This window comes from Stegodyphus dumicola, chromosome 3 (assembly GCF_044657685.1).
Source record: "Stegodyphus dumicola isolate Sdum_Otavi_A_Nest chromosome 3, ASM4465768v1".
Lineage (NCBI taxonomy): Eukaryota > Metazoa > Arthropoda > Arachnida > Araneae > Eresidae > Stegodyphus > Stegodyphus dumicola.
This window is the reverse complement of record NC_140770.1, coordinates 127,304,284-127,327,539: the sequence shown is the minus strand read 5'-3', so window position 1 is coordinate 127,327,539 and position 23,256 is coordinate 127,304,284. Positions and strand designations below refer to the sequence as shown.

At 33.3% G+C, this 23,256-nt stretch overlaps 1 protein-coding gene across 1 annotated transcript in view; it reads left to right on the top strand.

Annotated features, from left to right (window-relative positions):
• The window catches only part of LOC146998081 (zinc finger protein 423-like), a 126,918-nt gene that overhangs the window by 78,070 nt on the left and 25,592 nt on the right, over positions 1 to 23,256 (top strand). The gene's annotated exons all lie outside the window — the stretch shown is intronic.

Below are 23,256 nucleotides of genomic sequence, written 5' to 3'. Positions count from 1 at the left end.
CCTCTGGAATACGCGCCCAGCGTGCAGACCACTACACCACGAAGGCACGCTAAGAAGGAGGGAGAAATACCTTATAATGTATTTATGCATTTTACAATGTTTAATGAAAATTTAGATTTTATGCATTTTTGCCTTCTCGTGAAGTGAGAACTGAATTAATTGAATTAGAAATATATCTGTAATGAAATTCGAGGGAATAAATTTAAAATGAAGTACAAGCAAAACGTGTGTATAATTTAATAGGCCGTAACTGGAAGTCATATGGTGTCCATATCAGATATTTTAAAATGAGATGCTGGCTTTAGAATCGCCACGATTTTTGACTAAATTGCATGTAAAAAAGAAGGAAATAAAATAATTCTAGTTATTATATTGTCTCATAGATTGTTCTAATCTCTTGGGTAGCAGGATTTGGAAACCAAAAGAAAGAATGTAGAATATAAGTGCAAGTTCAAGATGTCTTAATAAGCGGAGTTTATTCCTTGAAGTTGGACATGAAAAACAAATTAAGTTGCAGAGCTAGGCATCAGATAATTTTTTTTTTTTTTTTTTTTTTTTTTTTTTTTTTTTAAATTTACCAAAACTTAACGTGCGAAGAGGAGGGACATATTATCCAAGTGACGTTTTGAAGACGGTTGAATTCTTAAATTATGTTTTATGCAGCTGCCTATTCTGCCTAGAGCACATATTACACCTGGTGTAGGTGCAGCTCTTTTTCTTAGAAATATTTAACTTCATCCGAATTAGAATAGAAAAATTATACTTGGAAAGGTATAGGAGAATCGGTTGCGCGAGGAGAATTTTATGACAAAAATGTAGAAGAAAGCGATAATTAACATAAATACTTTAATTCTTCAGCATTAAATTACCCTTATCCGTTCTCACATTTAAGAAATGATTAAACCTAGTGCCTATCATTTAATATCCAACCCTCTAGCATTTAAATGATAGATGAGTGAAGAAAGGAAAGGAAAAAAAATGGTGGAAATAAAGTTCGATGCACGTGTCATCTTTATCTCCGGTTTGCGATCTCCGATTTTTCAGATTCTGCAGTGTGTATCCGCGTATAAATTTGTTAATGTTCGAAAGCGAATCTTGCCTTTCATGATCGATGGTCGCTTATAAAATGAGGATTTAAGAACGAAAGTGGTTTATGATTGTTGCGGGTTGCAGTAAGCGATTACTTCCATAAATTGCAATTAGCAAAATTTTTAACATCTAAGAATGAGAAGTCATCTGCAAATTTTTAGTCCAAAGGGACTTTGTCCCTGAAGGACTATTGGTTCCGTTAACCCATTAACCGCCAAAACTACAAGGAATTTTTCTTTTCTCATGAAAATAATATCAAATATTAAATTAAGCATTCATAACATAAATTTAGATTGAAAATAAAACAAATGCTCTTACCTGTGGAAAAAGCGAGTGTTGCGTTCGCGCAACGTCAGCGGAATAAGACTATGGATGTGTAGTGAGTAGGATTGTACTCGTGTGATTTTTTTTTTTTTTTTTAATTGGAGCGCAGGATTACTTTTTAGTTTTATAAATCTACAAATCACTTTACTTTTAATTAATTTAATATTAAAATATACACTGTATTTGCTTGATTACAATCATGATGTAAAGCTACATTACATACTTTGCATCTATAAACAGTCTGGCTATGGTACTCTTTACAACAAAGTTATTTATCATCAACGAACTTTACGATAAAATGTCTACCATCTCCATGCAATGGTTTTGAATGCTGAATTTGCTAGGTTTTCCTGTTGCTGATCTATTTCTGGCTAATTCTACACTCTCAATAGGAGTTTTCAAAAGGAATAATGCATTCTCGCGTCTGAAATCTAAAAGAGACTTTATGTTTCCAGTAGTAAAAAGTGGTGATATTTAGTAAGTTTAGATACGGTCTCACCTCAGATAATTTACAGTATTGTCAATTTGACTATTGTCAGATGCAAGTTCTGCTTCATATTCCTGTACTGCAAACGTGATATCGATTCTCTCGACAACAGGAACAGAAATGTCCTTATCAAAAGACGAATATATTTTTTCTTGAGGTAAAGAATGTTATCCCATAAACAATAATATTCCAATAAATCTTCTCGTATAAGCTTCAAATGCAATATTTTTTTTCTGAGCGTATATATTTGTTTGTTCAACGAGAAGACTCGTTAAATTTTTTCTGCAAAAATACCCGGTCGAAAATTTTGCTTAAATTTTGCTTAAAGTATGAGATTAATTATTATAAACAAAATGATTGTTAAAGGCAAATATTTTTTTACAGAAATAATCTTCATAATATTCCCTACACAAAATTATCTGCTGGTATAAAATATCTTAGGTAGTTATATTTATTTTAAGCGTTGCGTCAACGCAACACCAGCGGCTAGTGGGTTAAGCGAGTTTGCGCTGAAAACTTTAAAAGGCTGTATCACTCTTCAAATCGTTGCCATCAAATACTATCGCCCTGTATTATATTTGAAGAAATAAAATGATGAAAAATCTGCATAAATGTATGTATGTTTCTCGCATTGTAATTAAACAACGGTACCTAGAGTCATCCAATTTTGAATGACGTAATCCTACTCCGAATATGGGCATCTGAAAGCCCAAATTTGAAATTTGCAATTTGTTTTATTATCGATTTTATATTTTGTAAAACTTTAACGAATTTTTGAATAAACTCGAGGATTTAAAAGAGAGGAATGGCAACACTCTACGGGGGCAAAAACATTTTTATATCCAGCGCGCGGAATTTTGTATCGCAAATTCTAAAGATATGCTCATTTAAAAAAATATTTTGCGATATTGCTGTTGAACTGGATTTTATGTTTTAAGTGCAAAGAACATGATATTTAATGAATAAAGGTAACACACAAAACATTAAAAAACGGCCTTTGAACGTAATTTAAAATCTAAAACCTTTCAGATTTTTTTTTAACCTTTTTTTTTTTTTTTTTTTTTTTAATCAGGATAAAATATTCAAAATACAGAACCTCATGAATCTTCAGAAATATTTGATCGCTAAAGTAAAAATTCCTTGTGTTCTTTTTGGCTATTAGTCTCGAAATGGGACTTTGCGTCAAATCACAAAAATGCGTTGTCACAAAAAATTTTTAATTGAGTGTATTGTTATTCGGAAAAATCTAAGATATTCTTATTTCAAATTGAATCTGTCTGTTGCAGGTTAACAAACTAAACTAAGCTGTTTGAAAGCAGCAGATACAGTTTTTAAAAGAATATTCGTTTTTTACTTTATCTTATAAGGTATTTCTCCCGCCTTCCTAGTGTGCCTTCGTGTTGTAGTGGTTCTGCACGCTGTGCCGGTGTTCCAGAGGTCCGTGGTTCGATTCCGGCGAAGGCGAATGCTGATTTTTCATCTTGCCTGCTTCCAAAAATACGTAATGTCTCTACAGCTTTTGAATCGAATTGATATAAATAATAAAAGTTAGTTTAATTTATGATCTATCTAATTAAAATATTCATTATTTTCATAGAATGAATATTTTTATTCTAAATAGCGCCTGTATGGTGACTTCTAAATAATAAATTCTAAATAGATTTAAATTTAGATTAGATAAGCGACAACAATGTGACATTTAATAAATAAAATAAACACATGAAACGTCAATAATAAAAAAGCAAAAAACGTATTGTAAAGACAATTCCGTAACAGTGTTGCATGAAATAGCTAATAACTTCAAATTCCAGATTTGGATTTCCAGATGCCCATGTTCGAGAGGAGGACTACGTTATTCAAAATTTGATGTCTGTAGGTACCGTTGGTTTTCACAATCCGAGAAACATACATACATTCTTTCAGATTCTTCATTATTTAATTTCTTTAAATGGCTCTAATATTTGGTGGCAACCATCTGAAACGTGAAACACCGTTTTACATTGGACGACGTAAAATGCCAAAACTAAATTAATAGCCCTTATGGGCTAATTACCCCTTTGAGCTATTAAATAAAATAATAAACTATTTTACATGAAATTCAAACGATTTTATATCTTTTATTCCGTGTAAAAACTTTATAAGTAATACCAAATTTTTAACTGATAGTTATTCTTGATGAAATTACGAAAATAGTGACAAACAAATGAGTAACACTTTCATTCTCGTGTAACCAGTTCTACCCAGATTAAGAATTAAAAAATTTAAGTGTTTAAGAAAAATACTTTTTTACATTAAAGTGCATTTTCTGCACGATAAAGAAACCATTTTATATGAAATTCAATCGATTTCAGATCCGTAATTACATATGCAAAATACTATAATCTCCACGTTCTAACTGATAATGTTCATTCCAATTATCAAAGAATAAAGTACGAATAGACATTAAATATGAAGCAAATGAAAATAATTACTTCCTAGTTGTACCATCGGTTTTGATCGCAGACGATTCATAAACACGGAAAGCTCTGAAAAATTTACATACTCGGGGAAGATAACTGGTACAAGTTACATGTATATACGTATTTGTTTTTCCATGACTGGCTGGTATGGCAGAGGAGAACCAGTTCAGATAGTTATAGAAAACTTATACAATTTTCGTTTCTTTTCAGTACGACATAAAGTAATGGCTTTTTGAGCGTATGCTAATGATTAGAAAACATATTCATTTCCCTTATTACAAGTTCGCTGCTGACAGTTTACGCAAGTTCTATCAATAAATAAGATTTAAATGGTGATCGTTGAGCAACGTTGTCCTAGAATCTCTTTTTATTAAAGTCGTATATATTACACAAAAGAAGGTTACAAAAACATGCTGATTCTTGCGAACATGCGAAATAATCATCTTTTGTGTTTTTTGAACAAGTTTCTATACATTTTTTGCATGTATATGTGTCATAATTTCGAATCACATTCGTGATGGCTGCGTTGTAGGGCGAGAGGAAGAAGTTCATACCAAACTCAGTTCCGCTAATTATCATCTTTATTTCCAGATTTCCAGGCCAGGTAGAATAATTCCACGTAAAAAACATACTATTTATGGTACAATTACGATAATTTCGTTTACACATTGCTTTTTTAGAAATTAAGACGCAGGCATTTTAGAGAAGATATTAGCAAGGAAGAATAATGACGTAGTTATTGTGCCAAGAGTATTTATATAAAATCTAAGGTATACGTAGAGCTAATCTGTGATTGGTTAATATTATTTTTAGTTGCCCTTTTCCAGTAGCGTTATATAACGTAGAAAAATCTCGAATTTGGGAGAACAGATAAATTCAGGGGGAAAGCACCGAATCTAGAATGTTAATTTTGAGATCGCCGATTATTTTTTTAACGCAGCTATCGTATTTTTTTATATCTTACATATATATTGATCTTTGTTTTGAAAATATGGAAGCTAGGGTATTTTTAAATATATAAATGTTTCCGTTGGTTCGTTGTATACTATAGCAAATTATAGTAAACTCCGCATTATTCTGGGGCGGTTAAATTGGAGTTTCCATTAATGAACATCTATGGAAAGTGTCAGTTTTGTTTATTGCAGAACGACGGAAAAGTATTGTCCCAAACCCCAGCGTTTAGCAAAATTACCTACGATAAACAGGAAAAGTAAAATAAAGTTGCGTGGGGTAACAGCAGTGGGAGCAGATGATGTCAATAATGTTTGGAAGTTGTTTGTATCCGCAACAGAAGATAAATTAATTTTACGAAATTCTGAACATATAAATTTTGTACCTAAAATAAATTGATAAATTTTTAATGCGAATTTGAGCCTCGTCATATCATTAAAGTTCTTTTGTAAAAGAAATTAAAACCAATTTTTTTGTAAAAGAACTAAAAACTTCATTCACGTTTTTAAATGCCATTCATATATTAAGTTCTTCTTTCTTATGATATGTGCATTCTCAAGTTATTCGATTTCCAGATTCTTTTTTTTAATACTAAATAAATATAGATAAATTGTTACTGATATTTTTTTCTGCTCATTATAATACGGTTTTTTTCTGTTTCCTATGTTTTTTAATTGCTTTCGAATTAACCGTGCTTTAGCGTTTAATGTATTATACTAGTTAATCTCATGCTGGTTAGGAAAGTTTCCATAGAATATGAGAGGAATTTTAAGCCAATTAAAAGGTAAGACCATAGAAATATAGCCTGTACACAACACTTAGATTCCCATCTTCTGGCCAACTGAAGATGCATAATCTTCCCCATTTTACGACAGAAAGCGCTAAGCAGTTTTCTGCTAAAACATATGCGCCAACTGTGATACTAATCTACCACAAAGACGGCATAATGTTTAGCGACGCTGACTGCCATACCGAAGACCCCGCGTTCAAATCCCGAAGTAGGTATGGATGTTGTAAGCGTGTACTGTGTGTGAGGCAAGGGGCACTCAAAATACAGAAATCTTCTGGAGAGGCTGGTGATAGGAGTAGGTAGGTTGAGTGAGACCTCAGAAACTTCATCATGGCTCGTACACTAACCATGGGGAGAGTTAACGCTACCGTGGGCCCTGAGTTTAAACTGCTGAGTTGAATGGAAGAAGCGATGGGCTATTGTTGGGGATGAGATTCTTTCACTAGCACCGTGCTATCCCTTTGAGAACTGGTAGGAAATCTAATGTCATCACCAAAACCTTACAGTACATCTAATGTCCTGTAACGTTTTGGTTTGTTGCATAAATAGTACTTGTATCATTGTTGAATAAATGATACTTGATATTGATGTAGTTGTATTGCCTTCGAGTATGAGAAACCCTCGGACGCTTCTCCCCGAGGTGTTCTTCGAAATTCCATCCAGGGCAGAATATTAGCAGACAGCAAGGTCTGCTAATATTATATGTATGCATAAGTATATCGTATGCATAAACGTATGCACACAATACCGGCCTTGGCAAGTATGCGCACTTACTGAGTGTACTTGTTATGAATTTATTATGTACTTTTTATGTGAATTCGTGTGAAGATGCGGAAATAAAAGCAAAAATCCAGTTGAAAAGACTAGCCGACATTATTGTCCACTGGCTCTCTTTAAATAAGATCTCTTATAGCAGTGTTCTTATTTTCAGAGCATTTAGGTATTAACGGAATTACATTAGAAGTCGCCAAATTTAAGAGTCATTCCAATTTCTGGCAACCATGAGTATAACAGTTATTCAGGCAACCATGAAAACAACAATTCTACAGCCTTAATGCGCCATTTTGGTATGAATTCTGCTTATTGGACGCCAAATTGTAACATGTTTTCTGCACAAATTTTGAAATTTTTTGTATTATACCCAATTTTATAATATGCATTTGTGATACTTGTGCAAGAAACCGAGGTAATTTTTTTTTCTAGTAATGTAATATTTTGAAGAAAAATGGCTAAAAGAAACAACTGCTTTGATTTCATTCTTAAATCGATCGCCACAAAATTTCCGCCAGGATGTAAGAAACAAAACTTGCTTGTGAGTAGATTAATTGATTTATTTTCTACGTTAATGCCTAATTAAAACATGTATATGAATGTAATAAATAACTTTTTGAATTATATATCATCATACCCTTGTCCTGTAAAATATCACCGCTCTACGCTAAGGTGATTGAATCTTATAGAGTCTCATATTCTTTAGTAATATAAACTAACGAGCTCTGGAAGACTGTAGAGGAATTATCTTCTGGTCTTAAGAGCAGATAGATAAATCCAGGAGAAGGGTGTAAATGAGCCTTGTATTCGATCACAGAGTTCACAGTCGACCCCACTAGGGTTTACATAAGCCAACATTTCTGGCTTAACTAAAACAAGTAATGTTGAACTCGTAAATGAGTAATGAAATAAAATGTGGTTTAACTACCCTCACGGCTCACAGGATAATTTAAACTCGCATGAAAGGCTCTGATTCTTAGAAGCCGGCAAAACAAGCTTAATCGCTAGAAGCACTCTACGTCACAGGATAAAATCGATATTAAGTCAAAGAACAACGTGGCCTTCAAGAAGGCATTACACGCTCTGAAAACACCTTCCGATATTTTCGCTTAAATTGCACGTCTTTTGCCCTTAATCTGAATAAATCTGAGCTATCTAATTTAAATTTTGGCAGGAAAGTATGAGTGTAAAGGAGAGCGACACAAAAGTTGCTTTAACTAAAAATTAACTATTAGTCAAAATAAATAAATAAATCCTCATCACGACCTGAATATCGTATTATGAGTAAGACGTTTTTAAAGTGTTTTCACTCTATTTACTTCCTTGTTTACTGAAATTACTAACTTAAGAGATAATATGTTCCTTGCGTTTAGAAAAATTTATCCACGGCGTTGACTTGTAAGGGAAAAATTCAAGATAAATGAAAATAAAAGACTTCAGTATGTTAAGAAAAACATGGTGGTGGGGAAACCAGAAGAAGGGGTAAAGAGATTAGCTTGGAAAAAATCATTCTTCAGGACCTGGTTATTTACTAAATATAGTATAACACACAAGAGCTCTCTACGTAAAGAGAGAGATGCCTGCGTGGAGGATTTTCTGAGAGAAACTGGCTCGTAATTATTCTACAAATCTATGTTCTTTGATTGATAACATTAATTAAAATACTAAAACAGAGTATTTTTTGTAAATTTTATGACACTTTGAAGGAGATATATTGTTTTCAGCTATATGATAAAAATCATATTTAGGTAAAATAAAATCTATTGTAAACATAATGCTTTTAAAACTGACGTACGAGCAAAGAAAAAATTCTAGAAGCAATATTTATCATTTATTTAGTCTTCAAGAGTACTGCCATTTGGCTGCAATTTCAGTTAGTCGATTCTCAAATTCAGCATAGTCGATTCTCAAAGCGTTTCTATTCGACAAAGCTTCAGGAATTTAATTCATATTTATTTCAGATTTAATCAGTCTTTATCGATTGACAAACTGAATGATTTAAAATCAGTAAAAGCATTTCTTTATAATTATATCTTTATTTTACTTTTTAATAATATACCTATTTGTTCTAAATTGTATTTTATTTATACTACATCTGGCTGATAATTTCTGAGATTATTTTCAAATCTTTTTAATCAGTAGAAGATATTTTTAGAGCATTATTTTATTTTGCGAAATTCGCAGAGAATATTTTACGACTTTTAAATTTCATTTGATACGTTTAATTTATAATATATATATATATATATATATATATATAAACAACAACTGTTGAGATTTTGAATGGTAAACATTTTCTGAGGTGTAAAATACAATTTTAAGTTTCAGCTCAAGTTGTGAAATCTACAGTAATTGCAATCAAATTGACAGATTAAAAAATATAAGCGCTGATGCATTTTTATCATTAACATTAATTGTAAATAAGCCTTTAAAAAAGAAGAAACACACAACCCATTTTTCCTGATTTTCTAAAAACCGTATGGGCTAAGATTCCAAATCAATATAGATATTTCAAAATTTACAATAATTCTGTTCTAAGTTTTACTATGGCGCTACTTTGGTAGACGGTTGCAGGGATTTTGGCGATTTTTTTTTTTTTTTTTTTGGCAAGCGATACGACTTATGGTAAACCCTTTGCTGGACAAGTTATTTATGGTAACCAATACTTTGCTGTTATTTTATTTTTAAAAAAATGCGTTTTGTTATGCATAAATTCCGTCTTCAAAATATTAAAAATAGATTTAATTTTGCATTTTTATTTGAAATAAAAATTTTACTGTTTATGATATTTCGTATAATTTGTGTTGTGGATAATGTAATCAATGACGTCACCTTGCTTTAAAAGTAATTGGTTTTAATATCTATAAATATAATCTAATGTTTTTAAATATTATTTATGGCTGTTAAATATTAAAATACAATTTAATTTTCATTTTTTTTTAAAAATGATTTAATTATGTATGATTAGTTCAATAAATTTAATTCTAGGCGTGATGTAATCAGCTCCCTGATTGGCTACTGAATATTTGTGCATTACCGCGCCATTTTAAAAATTTATTATTCATCTCTTCGAATTCCTTAGATTTCATAGGAAACGGATATGCCCGCTCTTTCAAAGATTAATGTTGTTATTGGTAAGTACCAAGAATTATTGGTATCGGAATCAAAAAGATTGTTCTTTGAGACCTTATTTTGTCCAACCTGGCTTTCCGAATCAAAGATTTATTTATAAATTGCTACAAGGGTCAGAGGAAATTTATTTTAAATTTTTGGAGGAAACTTCGCTAATTGCTTCTTCAATGAAGCGCGAGAAATGTGGATCACAGATGAAGATCATTAGAAGAGCCGATTCTGAGGACGGCCGTATATGGTATTGTGACCACGGAAGAAATAACCGCTGTAACGGTAAAAAAAGTATTAGACATTCCTCCTTTTTTACCGGCAATAAACTAGTTGCTGTCATTTTAGCTCTAGTGTACGAAGCGTTCTTATTTGTTTATTTCAAAGTATTTGAATTTAAGTAATATTTTAATTCTTTTAAACATTGGTATGATGGTTTTTAATTCGACATTCAATTCACGTAATATTTTAATCCAATTAAACGTTGGTGGAATGTTTCTATAGAGGTGTTTTTATTCTATTTCTGTGCTATATGAAAGCAATAATTAATCTTACTTTAGTATTTTATACTCGTAGTAAATATATGTATTTACATTTGCCTTACATCTTAAAAAACAACCTTTTCAACAAAAAATTAATCCATTATTTTTAACGATTTTATTTTTTTAAAGTTGTAATGTTGCGTGCTTCCAACCTGCACGCAACAATAGTGGTGACTGTTAAGAACTGGAAAGTAGACAAAGTCTTGAGAAGGGTTTAAATCCCTTTTTATTTAACTTTAGAAATTACAAATGCGTGCTCTTGACGATCACAAACTACGCCGACCCGGCGGTAAAATAAAAATAAGAAACTAAAAAGAGATAATAACAAGTGACTAACTACGAGGCTCTCTAAACGTAACTAAGCTCACCGCGTTCTAAAATACCGCTGATAATTCAGCAAACTTCTGAATATTACGTTGAAAGATTAACAATCTGCCGAGGCAAGCACACAGGCCGAAACGCGTGGTTCTTCAATTTTTAACTAGCCACCCCCACGCTCGTGAAGCAAGAAAGCACACTTTCGAACTCGTTTCCCTTCTGTTTAACTCAGATTACTTCCGCTGACAATTTGAATCCTTGCGCGTTCTACTAAAATTTACATACTCTGGCATTGGCAATTCCAGGGGAAAGTAAGGCTTGACAGGAAAGATAGTTTAAACTTAAAATAAATGTTAGTTAAAATAAATATAATCCCTACATTTGCCGCTGCCAGAATTTGGTAAACTTGCAAGCAGGACCTAGAAACGACCTGTTGAAAAGTTTTCACAATTCTGAACTAAATTTTAAGACCCTCGTTTACATAAAAAAAAAATCTGTTGTCTCACAAAAGGTAGAATAAATTTCTGTAGATACTTATTTAATTCTCTCTTCTTACAGCAACCTTTCCTGGACTTCAGCAATCAATCTGTTCTCTTCCTTCCAGCATCTGGAAGGAATAAGTATCAGTATCTTTCTAAATACATTATAATTTACACTTTCTTGACACTGAATAAGGTTTTGTTTTTGAACGATTTATTTTCCTTAGTTACTGCTTAATTCACATTCATTCAAGTATTCAAACATGAATTTAACTTTACGCTGGCTCTCCACCATGTGTGGTGTCAAACGGGAATATTCGTGTTTTAGTATTGCAACACTTCCCCTAACCACAATGATTTGTTAGAATTCAACGACCAAATAGACACACCTTACTCGACATTCTACAACTCGATGAGCTACTTTAACATTCTTAAAATTCAAGTGTAGGTGGAGAAACCTACAAAACACTTTCATTCTAACTTCCCCCTCATTCATCTTTAGACATGCAGGCTTTCGCTCTAAAGCATGATTTTATCTACAGTTTAATACTTAAATTTGAATTCATTGCTTTTGAGCATTTACTTTTAGCATCTAAAATTTTATGCTTCTAGACTAAATTCTACTTTTACATAACTTTCAAGTATTTACGTATATTTACAAAATTCTAATACATATGATTTTTAAAATTTACCATAAAATGAATAAGAGAAAAATAAATTTTTACTTTACTCATTCTTCGCCAAGCTGGCGGCACTGAAACTAAAGTTCTTATTAATACAAGAATACGAAGTTATTTTTATCTTCGGCCAAATTTTGGCTTTAACATAACAGAATTAGTCTTTCGACCAACAGAAACTGCTTGTTCTTAGATTTTATACTTTAAAAAGTAATACTTTTGCCTTAGCTAAATAAAGTAAAACAAAACTAAGTCTCAACCGAGACACATTGACTTCCGTCAAAACATAGAACTTCGTATTTACGCATAACATTTCGGAACAAAAGAAAAAAAATTTATAGAAGATTTTAACTTATCTTTGAGTTTTCGATGATTGGAACTCCGACATCCTCTTCTGGCAGAACTGCTCCCACGTTATAGGTTTCATCGACGTCAGTCGTCTCCTTAGGGTCCTTCGAGTGTCGTCCACGTTGCTTTTTCTTTTTCGCCCTCTGCATGCTGGCCTCTTGGAGTGGTAGTCGTCGGGTTGCTGTCTTTTCCGTTTTGCTCCTGGACGGCTGGACTTGGCGTCCTCCGGTCTGGAATCATGCTTGAATTTCTTCTGTTGGTGGTGGTCTTTCGTTCCTTCTGCTGTCTTTTCGTTCTCGGGAACGGCGGCCTTGTTTGCACCTGACTCTTTGGCCCTGGAAGCGTTCTCCTCGATGTAGAATTTCTACTGCGATACGTTGTAAGTGGTGTTTTCCTCTTTACCAAAGTTTCTTTACGCGGCGGCTTTGCTTTCTTGTATTTCTTAAATGCTGGAGTCTGACCGTTTTCATTTCTTCTTTTCGGTACCGTCGCATGACTTGTAGAAGGGCTAGGTTTCTCTTCAGTTCTCTGCTTCTTGGGTGGTGGAACGGGTGACGTTACTTCTGGACCTTCTACTTCTTTTACGCTTGATTCCTGCAAGAAACATTTAAGGATTTCAAAATCATTTTGATTATAATATTTTTTCACCTGGTCGGGACTTGCTTTACAGATTTCCCTTCTCTCGTTCTTAAGGTACAATACGACTCCCTTGATTTCCTGAATTACATAGGGGCCTTCAAATTTTGGAGCTAACTTTGCAGTAAAATTGTCTGGGGCACTTGATAAAGAAAATTTCCGCTTCAACACTTTATCCCCAACTTTAAAATCTGCTTCACGGCATTTTCTATCATAATATAACTTTTGTCTATTTCTTGCCGTATCCGAGCTTTTAAGCGCCTGGTCAATAATTGCTTGCACATCTTTCTGTTTAAATTCTTGCTCTCTTTGTTGCACAAAGAATAATTTTTCTAATGGCGTAATTAACTTCCGTCCTAAAAATAATTCTGCTGGGGATTTCCCGTAGTATCGTGATTTGCCGTTCTTAAAGCATAAGCTAACTCATTTATGTAGCCATCCCAGCGCTTGTGATGTGTGCTAACATAACTTCGAATTATTTTTACAATGTTTTTATTAACTCTTTCTGCTATGTTTGCCAGTGGTCTATACGGAACCATTTTGATATGGCGTATGCCAAGTCCAGTGCATATGTTTTCAAATATTTGGCTAACGAATTGTTTACCGTTATCGCTAATGACTTTTATCGGTGCACCGTATTTTAAAATGTATCTGTGTAAGAATGCATCTGCGACTGTTTTGGCTGACGCGCGTTTAAGTGGAACAATTTCTGTCCATTTTGAAAAATGATCTACAATTACTAAAAGAAAACGATTTTTATTTAACTCACTCTGGGGAAAAGGACCAAGAAGATCTATGCCTAAAATTTCATTCAGAAATGTAGCGCGAATGCTATTCATTCAGAAATGTAGCGCGAATGCCGGCCGGGCTGTAATTAATATCATTTATTAACTGACATTGATTGCACGACCTGACATACGCAGTTACTATTTTGTATAATTGCGGGAAATATACCGCCTCGCGTACCTTTTTTAAAGTCTTTCTGACCCCTAAATGACCCACTGTTTTCGCGTCGTGTAATTCCTTCAAAATGCTTAATCGAAGCGAGGCTGGGATGCCTGTTTTGTACTCGAGATTTTCGTTTGTTGTTTTCGTATAAAATAATAAATTATCTATTATTTCATAGTTTTCTGCTCTATTTCTTATCGCATCGATATCTGTGTGCTCAAAGCTTTCGGGGTCTTTCAAATATGCATAGATACTTCCAAATTCAGGATCAGCTTTCAATTCAGCAATAATTGTAACTCTAGAATCTAAAATTTTTGAAGTCAACACAGCGCATTTAAGTTCATTGCCTTAATCGTCCAGTTTTATACGAGAAAGTGAGTCAGCTACATTGTTTTCCTTACCCGGTTTATATTTGATTATGAGATTATATTCTTGGAGTTTTAAAGCCCATCTTATTAACCTGGGCGTTAGGTTTTTTCCCGAGTAAAGTCTACCAACAGCCGCATGATCCGAAAAGACTGTTACTGGCGCTTTGCCGAAATAAACTCGAAATTTGTGTACAGCCATTAATACGGCTAATGTTTCTCTCTCTGTAGCTGTATAATTCCTTTGTGTATAATTCAACGTTTTACTAAAAGATGCCAAAGGATGGCCATTTTGCATAAGAACCGCACCCACAGCATAGTCCGACGCATCTGCTGCAATTTCCAGGTTTTCGTCCCCCTCCGGGAATTTACAAACAGGAGCATTGATGAGCGCTTCTTTTAACCTTTCAAAAGTGGTATTTGCTTCCGCTGTCCACGTGAATTTATTTTCTTTCTTTTAATTACTAACAAGGTTTCAACAATATTAGTAAAATCTTTTATGAATGACCGATAATAAGAACATAACCCAAGGAAAGAAGAAAGTTTCTTGGCGGTGTTGGGAGGTGGGAAATTCTTGATTGCTTTTATTTTTGAATCTTGAGTTTCTATACCCTTTTGCGAAATTTTATAACCCAGATATTTAGTTTCTTTAGTTGCGAACTTGCATTTTGAGGCGTTAATTGTAAGACCGGCCTCTCTTAATAATTTAAAAACTTCTTCTAGATCTTTAATATGTTGTTATAATTACGTACTACTCGTTATAATTATATCATCTAGATAGATTAAAGTCGATTTTCCTAGGACAGGCTTTAGAACAATGTTCATAGCTCTCTGGAATATTGATGGGGCCCCACACAACCCAAAGGGCATGCGTAAAAATGCATAAGTGCCCGATTTTGTTATAAACGCGGTTTTATGTATGTCTTCGGGTCTCATAGCTATTTGATAGTAGCCAGACGTTAAGTCCAAAGTAGTCATGTATCTCGTAGACTTAATCTTTCTAATAATTTCCTTTATAACCGGCAAAGGGTAAACTGGGAATTTAGTAACACTATTAAGTTTTCTGTAATCGATAGCAAACCTCCAAGCCCTTTTATCCGAAGGAGGAAACTCGTTCTTTTTCCTACATAGTACGACTCGACTCTCGTACTCACTATTTATGGGCGTTGTTATTTTGTTCTTTAACATTTCCTGAATATGTTCTTCTATAATTTTCTCTTTTTGTTTATCATAGCGATAAGGTTTAGTCCTACAGGGTTTGTCGGCAGTTAACTGTATCTCATGCGTAACTATTTGACAACTACCAGGCCGTTCTGAAAACAAGTTTGAAAAAGTACTCACCACTTGCTGGATGGCTTGACTTTCATTGTCATTCAAATGGCTAAGGTCGACTTGCGGTTGTTCCACTGATTCCATCACCCTCCGATCCATCTCCAGCACGATAGAACTTTCCTGAAAATTCAGTTTGGCCTTCGCGGCTTTTAAAAACTCCATACCTAAAATAAGTGGAATTTGAAAATTTTTTACTACAAAAATTAATACTTTAAGACTTTCATTTTGAACTTGTATTTTTAAAGATAGTTTTCCGATACATTGACAAATTTGTCCTTGTGCTGCTATGATTTCTGTGTTTTTATTTTTAAATAATCGAAACCTATTAAAATTCTTAAAAAAATATCACTCATAAAATTACCTTCTGCTCCTGTATTGATGAGGGCTTCTACTGGTACATCGCCAACCATTACTTGTATAATTGGTAACTGTGAGTTCTTTACGATGACCGTATTTAAGTGTCTTCTTGTGGTTTTTTTCAAAACTTCCGGGGTCTGGACCCTCGCTTTCACAAGCCCCTCTACTCGTTTAAAGCTTTCCTTTCAACTTCTGCTTTCTGGTAACGCGGACGGTTGTTTTCAAATTTCCTTTTTGGGCCTTGACCTTCGAGCTTCGATGAGTTAGCTTGATAGCTCTTTCCCCCATAAGAGCGGTTTGCATTTCTGGTCTGCTCATTTAAAGATTGCCTTCGGATACTTTGAGAATACGATGCCCCTCTAGCTTTTTCCGCTATTCTGCGATTTTGAAACTTCACCGCCAATTCGAAGAGCTCCTGCAATGTGCTTGGGTTTCTAATTTCAAAGTAATCTTGAACAGCAGGTAGTAATCTTGGTAAGATTATTTCAATAATCTCCGCATCGGGTTTCTTCCCATACAGCATATCCGTCAGTTTAATTTTTTGCAGAATAAAGTCCGTCAACTCTTCTATATTCCGTTGATAAAAACTATACAGTTCGACTTCTAGCCTTGCTCGATCTTTCACTATGGGGAAGGCCTTTAATAACGATTTTTTGAAATTTTCAAATGTATATGTCTGGCCTCCGAATTCCCCTAATAAAAATTTGCCTATATTCTTCCACCATAGCGCGGTCTGTCCTCTTAGTGCAGATGTCGCGATGGCAACTTTTTGTCTTTCAGGCACAGGATAGAGCTGTAAGTGATTGTCGAGGCCTTCTAGAAATATCGCCACCGAATTTTTTCCGTCGAAATTGACGTTTGGCTTGATTGACGCTCTCAGCGTCTGTACCAGGTATCCAAATCCTTCCAATTGGCTTGCCATTTCTTGTTGTTGTCCAGCAACTTCCATCCAATTTTCGGCCATTTCAGTTCGACAGGTGTTCGGGCGCCAATGTAATGTTGCGTGCTTCCAACCTGCACGCAACAATAGTGGTGACTGCGAAGAACTGGAAAGTAGACAAAGTCTTGAGAATTTAAATCCCTTTTTATTCAACTTTAGAAATTACAGATGCGTGCTCTTGACGCTCATAAACTACGCCGACCCGGCGGTAAAATAAAAATAAGAAACTAAAAAGAGATAATAACAAGTGACTAACTACGAGGCTCTCTAAACGTAACTAAGCTCACCGCGTTCTAAAATACCGCTGATAATTCAGCAAACTTCTGAATATTACGTTGAAAAATTAACAATCTGCCGAGGCAAGCACACAGACCGAAACGCGTGGTTCTTCAATTTTTAACTAGCCACCTCCACGCTCGTGAAGCAAGAAAGCACACTTTCGAACTCGTTTCCCTTCTCTTTAACTCAGATTACTTCCGCTGAAAATTTGAATCCTTGCGCGTTCTACTAAAATTTACATACTCTGGCATTGGCAATTCCAGGGGAAAGTAAGGCTTGACAGGAAAGATAGTTTAAACTTAAAATAAATGTTAGTTAAAATAAATATAAACATTAAAAGGTTTCAAATACTTTACTATGCGCAAAGTAACGTAAAAACAGCGTTGTTCAAGATGGCTGACGATTGTAAAAACCGCGCCAACAATTTCCCCAAAGTAAATCGACAAAAATCCGTGCAACTGTCTACCAAAGTACCACCTTTACTATTTTTGACGTAGCGAGGAAAGCCGGCAAAGCAAACGAAAAAATATTGTCACGTTTTCATACTTCAACTAGCAGACAAGCCCGCTAAATGAGCGGACTATCGGCCAAAGCAATATTTATAAGTTGTGGGTACAGAAAACCAGAAAATAAAATGAATTATTAATTTAATGTACTGTATGCAAAGTTGCTAGCTTTATGAATTCTATGTACACCTGAAAAGAAAATGCATAAAAAATTTCAATATGAATGAAATCAGTTCAATCTGTCGAAGCAATAACCAATTCGTAAATAATTGTTTCATTGCCAAACCAGGAAACAAAAACTTTTGGCACTTCGGGTTAATATAATATAGGTATGACGTCTTGATTTGAATTTAATATAATTTAATAGCTTTTTCTCAATACCAATAAAATAATTAGTGTGGCAGTAACATATCCTGTCAATTATCTTTATCTGGAACAAAAAGGTTGCAACAGCAGCTATTTATTTAAAATGCTGACATTAGCGAAACATTTTCGACATATAGTGACGTCACATAAAATCGCGTACTTTCTTCAACGTCAGAACATGACCTTATATAATTATAATGTATTTAATGTTTGGAAGTGCTATTTTTATTTCATATTTTGTAAAACTTACAAATTTTTATCAGCAAATTCTGGGATTTGAAAGCGAGCAAGGGCAACACTTTTCGAAATAAGCAGATTTTTATCTCTAGCGTGCGATACTGTTGCCACTCGAAAAAATGAGGGAAAAAATTAGCGTTTTGAGAGTTTTTAATTATTATCTCGGTTGACAAAAGTCCTACGAAGATGATAATTGTCGTAATAGCTTCCCACGAATTTTTCGAAACAGGAGGTACCTCTCTCGAAGTTTAACTCCCCTCCTTTCTGGAGGAGATGATGCCACAAACAAACAGACATATTTTAATAGTATAAATAACTTACGTGCGTCAAATAACTGTTAAAAATATAAGGGAAAATAATTTATGAGGGAAAACTTTTTTTGTCCGGTCACAGCTTGTGCTGGCGACTGCAGTTCATTTTAACACATGGCAGATACGAGTAATTAAGTAAGAAGAAGAATATGTAATTGATCTGAATATCTTTGTATCGGTCAATTAGTTAATCTTGATTGACAAGATAAATTGCAATGACAGAAAAGATTTTCCCTTTTCAAATTCTTCCTCCCTCCCCCCTTCTGCTTTCCATTTTCTTGAGTCAGCAGCCGTAAGCATTACATATCGTTGATTTTTAAAAATGAGTATAAAGGATCCGGGTATTTAAATTCTAGTGTGACGCTGATCGACTAATAACAATAATCAGGTGCATCGGTTCGTTTGATTTATGTGTTCTAAATCAATTTTTTTATTACGTTTAAGGTTTGTAATTATTGAGAAGAGAGTGGCAAGTACGATGACATTTCTGAATCAAATCGCTGTCGGCGCAATTATCTTATAACTTCTTGTTACGTGTCATATGTTTGTAAATTTAAGATTGATATTTAGTTTTATATGCATTACTAATGGAAATTATTGATAATAAAGGATTGGAGAAAAGCCGTCCTAAATGTTTGAAAATTATGCCTTATGTAATTCATGGCTTTATATATAATATAAAATAATTTTAATTCATGAACCCCTAAAATTTGCTTTTAATCATTATAACCGTGAAGAGGGCTATTTTTAGGTTCTCCAAATTATGCATCTTTTTTGTGTTTCACTTCTTGATAAATTACTCTTGTGTATTCCCATTATCAATTATATAATGCTTGATAATTCTTGTAGCTATGCAAGAGTAAAAAGAAAATAAAGTTAAAAAATACTTGAAGATTTCAGATTTTAACGGTCGTCCAAAAGGATTTGTTAAGGTTCTACTGTTACACTCACTCCTAACTCATCTTTTTTTTGTCTTTTCAAATTTATTATTAAACGCCATTTTCTTTGCATTTATGTTATATGAAATTCAACAGCAAAATTACCGAAATTTTACAACAGCATAGCAGTATACGTTTAGAATTTCCGATGCAGCATACATTTTTCTGTTTTTTTTTCAGTCTTTTCTCAGTTCATCATATCAATGTACAATTTTCTTAGCCGTTTTCTTTCTGTGTTTACTTAATTTATTAAAATTTATTAAATATAACGTTCTTGGTGCTTATGTCACATAAAATTTTACTCAGCAGCAAAATCACAAAATACTTATAAACAGAATATATTTAGAATTTCCGGTAGACAGTCTCGTGCGCTGGAAATAAAAATGTTTTCTTTTTCGTACAGTTTTCGTGTTTTCTTCTCGTTCTGAAATCGTTGAGTTTGTTAAGCAAAAATTCGTTAAGGTTTTGCAAAATATGAAATAGGTAATAAAACAAATTCGAAATTCAAAATTCGCACTTTCAGCAACTCCAGTTCAAGTGGAGGATTATGTTATTTAACAAGTGGTGTGTCTAGATACACATTTTTTTCACAATGAGAGAAAAATGCAAAAATTGGTGCAGATTCTTCATTATTTAATTTCTTTAATACGAGGCAATGATATTTTGTGACAACAAAACTAATTTGCTGCTTACCAAAATTTGGATTTAACCTACTGTGAAGATATTTCTTCCCTCTAGGTAATGTATAATAAACTATTTGCCAGTTTCTGCCAGCAAAGGCAACTGTGAGGTTGTACCCGTAAACTTCAGCAAATCGTAACTCTCAGAGCCCAGCTCCTGTCAGTACAGATCTAACGAGCTCAATAAATAGCCCCGAAGGATAGCCGAGTGGATAATAACATTATAAGGTATTTCTCCCGCCTTCTTAGCATGCCTTCTTAGTGTGGTAGTCTGCACTCTGGGCGCGTATTCCAGAGGTCCGTGGTTCGATTCTCGGCAAGGCATTGCTCATTTTTCACATCTCCTGTTTTCAAAAATACCTAATGACTCTATAACATAATTAATAATTCGGCCGAGAGTTTGATTCTTGATGAAAGGGATAGGTCTTAAGTGCTTTCTTGGGTGTTTTGTTCTGCATTTGTAACGCAAATATTAGTCACCTTATCCGTCCCGCCTTCTTAGCATGCCTTCGTGGTGTAGCGTTCAGCACACTCGGCGCGTATCCGAGACGTCCGTAGTTCGAGTCCCGGGGACTTCCTAAAGTACTAGTGTCCTTTCTCATAGCCAGTTCTATCTGCCTTACAAGCACTGCATTGTATAAGTATCGCGAGTTTTTACAAATCGAAGTTCTATATCAATCCTTCATCGATCGCAGCAGATCAGCATCATTCTAACAACCGTACTTTTTTATGTACTTGATACCAAGCAGCTGTTAGAGCATTGTTTTATTATGTTAATTTTACGGTGGTGGATTCTATCTGAAACCATATTTTCTCGTCATATGACTGTATATTTTGGGAAAATAATGTTTTCTAGAACGTAGAGACGCTAAAATCCAAATTAACCGTTTTTAGAGTCATTTTGTTAGTTTAATTTCCAAATAAAAATATTTATGAAAGCAAAGAATAACTAGAAATATTTCTTTCTGATTATAAACATAAATATTTTTTTTTTCTTTCCAGCCTGAAAATTTTTATTTCTGTTAAATAACATGTATAATTTACAACTTCCATTGTCAGATATAATTTATGAGAGCTTTTTATTATAATTCTGCAAAAATTAGATTGCAAATTAATGACAAAAATATTTTGAAATGTTAAAAATTATGAAACATGATTCAATTCACGGAATTCGATTTTATCAACGATTTATTGCTTGAAAAATGCTATAATTAATGAGACTTGTAGAAATCGTTTTGTTCTGAAAGAGAAGATGGTAATGAAAATTAAATGCTTTTTACTTCCTTGTACGAAGAAAAGGTATTGTAATTGTGAAAATTTTCGGGTATTATATTTCAAAGAAAACTTACCGTTCTTGAATCCATTTGAACATATTTTTTGCGTGATATCTGTACGTACGGTCAGAAAAGACTCTCTTCTAAAACGCATTACAAAATGGATATAAAATTAATTCAGAAGAGATTTTTTTCACTAACGTCCGTAAGTACGTACGTATGTATATATCTCACGTAACTCAAAAAGACTGAGCTCTTTTTTTAATTATTTTTATATGTAGGTAAATTCTGCATTTCTTGCTTTAAAAGTGATTGAATTATGTTTTGCTTATATTCCGGTTATTGTTTTTGTTCCTTTACTTAATCTGCATGTAATAGCTGTTGAATAAACAACAGTTTAAAATTGTAAAGGGTGTAGGCCTAATGTGGCGGCTATTTTTGACATTTCAAACTGTTAGTAGTTAAGTGAATTAAATTAGTTGGTGCACCAACTTCAGTGCTCTTCTGCCCAGCGGGACCAAAAGTTGACTTTAAATATTTTTGTGCGCTAAAAATGTTGTCTCTCTACCTCTTGGTCGAATTGCTTGTTTTTGCGTAGAAACTCTAATTTTAGCTGCACATTTTTTTCATCTATTTATCTAACAGCATTTGGTTTTTTAATGTATTTTTAAAAAGTGTTTAAAGTTTTTATGCATTTTTGCCTTTGCGCAAATTGAGAACTGAATTGATTGAATGAGAAATATATCTGTAATGAAATTTGAGGAAATAAGTTGAAATGGAGCAAAAAGTGTGTATAATTTAATATGCCGTACAAGGAAGTCATGTAGTGACCACATCAGCTTTTAGATTATAGATATTATATGAGTTGTCCTTCTTTCCAAGCATTTTTAGTAAATAGGTGAAAATCAAAGACTTAATTTATACATAAATAATTTAAGTGCGTATTTAAGGAGACCTTTCTCTTGATTTTTTGTGCATTGTTTATTTTCCACTTTTGCCGAACCGTTCTCACTTCTTTTTGACATTCATCTTTAAATTTATAATGTCCTAATTATATATTTTATATAGTTTATGACGTTGTAATATAGATCTTTTAGATATGAACATTCGCAAGTTAAACATTTTGGCGATTTTATCTGTTTCACAAAACCTTATTAGGAAATGTAAGTGGGTCACGTTTCAGCAGTGGAAAGGTTAACATTTTCTTCCAAAAATCGCTTTTTTTCTTTGTTTTTTGGGAAAATGCGTGAAACACTAAAGCTTTTCATTGCAGACAAATATTTTTTTTCTTTTTTTTTCCACATTTTATTTAAAATTACATGTTATAAATCTTTTAAATTTTTTTAATTAAATGTTCGTAATCTTATACAAGTAAAAAATATTACAACTTTATAAACGTTATTATTTAGTAAAACCTGAAACAAAATCATTCTACTTAATATAAAATTTCTCGAAATCATTTTTTTTTACAGTTTTGTCTCAATAATAATATTTAAAATTTTAATTAATTTTTATTTATGCGATTTGAAAATTTTGATTTTTTTCATGCGAATTTATTTCATTTTATTTTATTTAACAAAATATTGTGAGCCTTCTTTGAAAAATTATTCAAATTTCTGCATAGCCATCGTAAACTTGAGCGTTCATTTTCCGCGAAACTTTTATTCATATATTCAACTTCGGATTTTCTAATTCTAACCACTAACTTTTAAGAGAATTTTCGGAAGTTAGT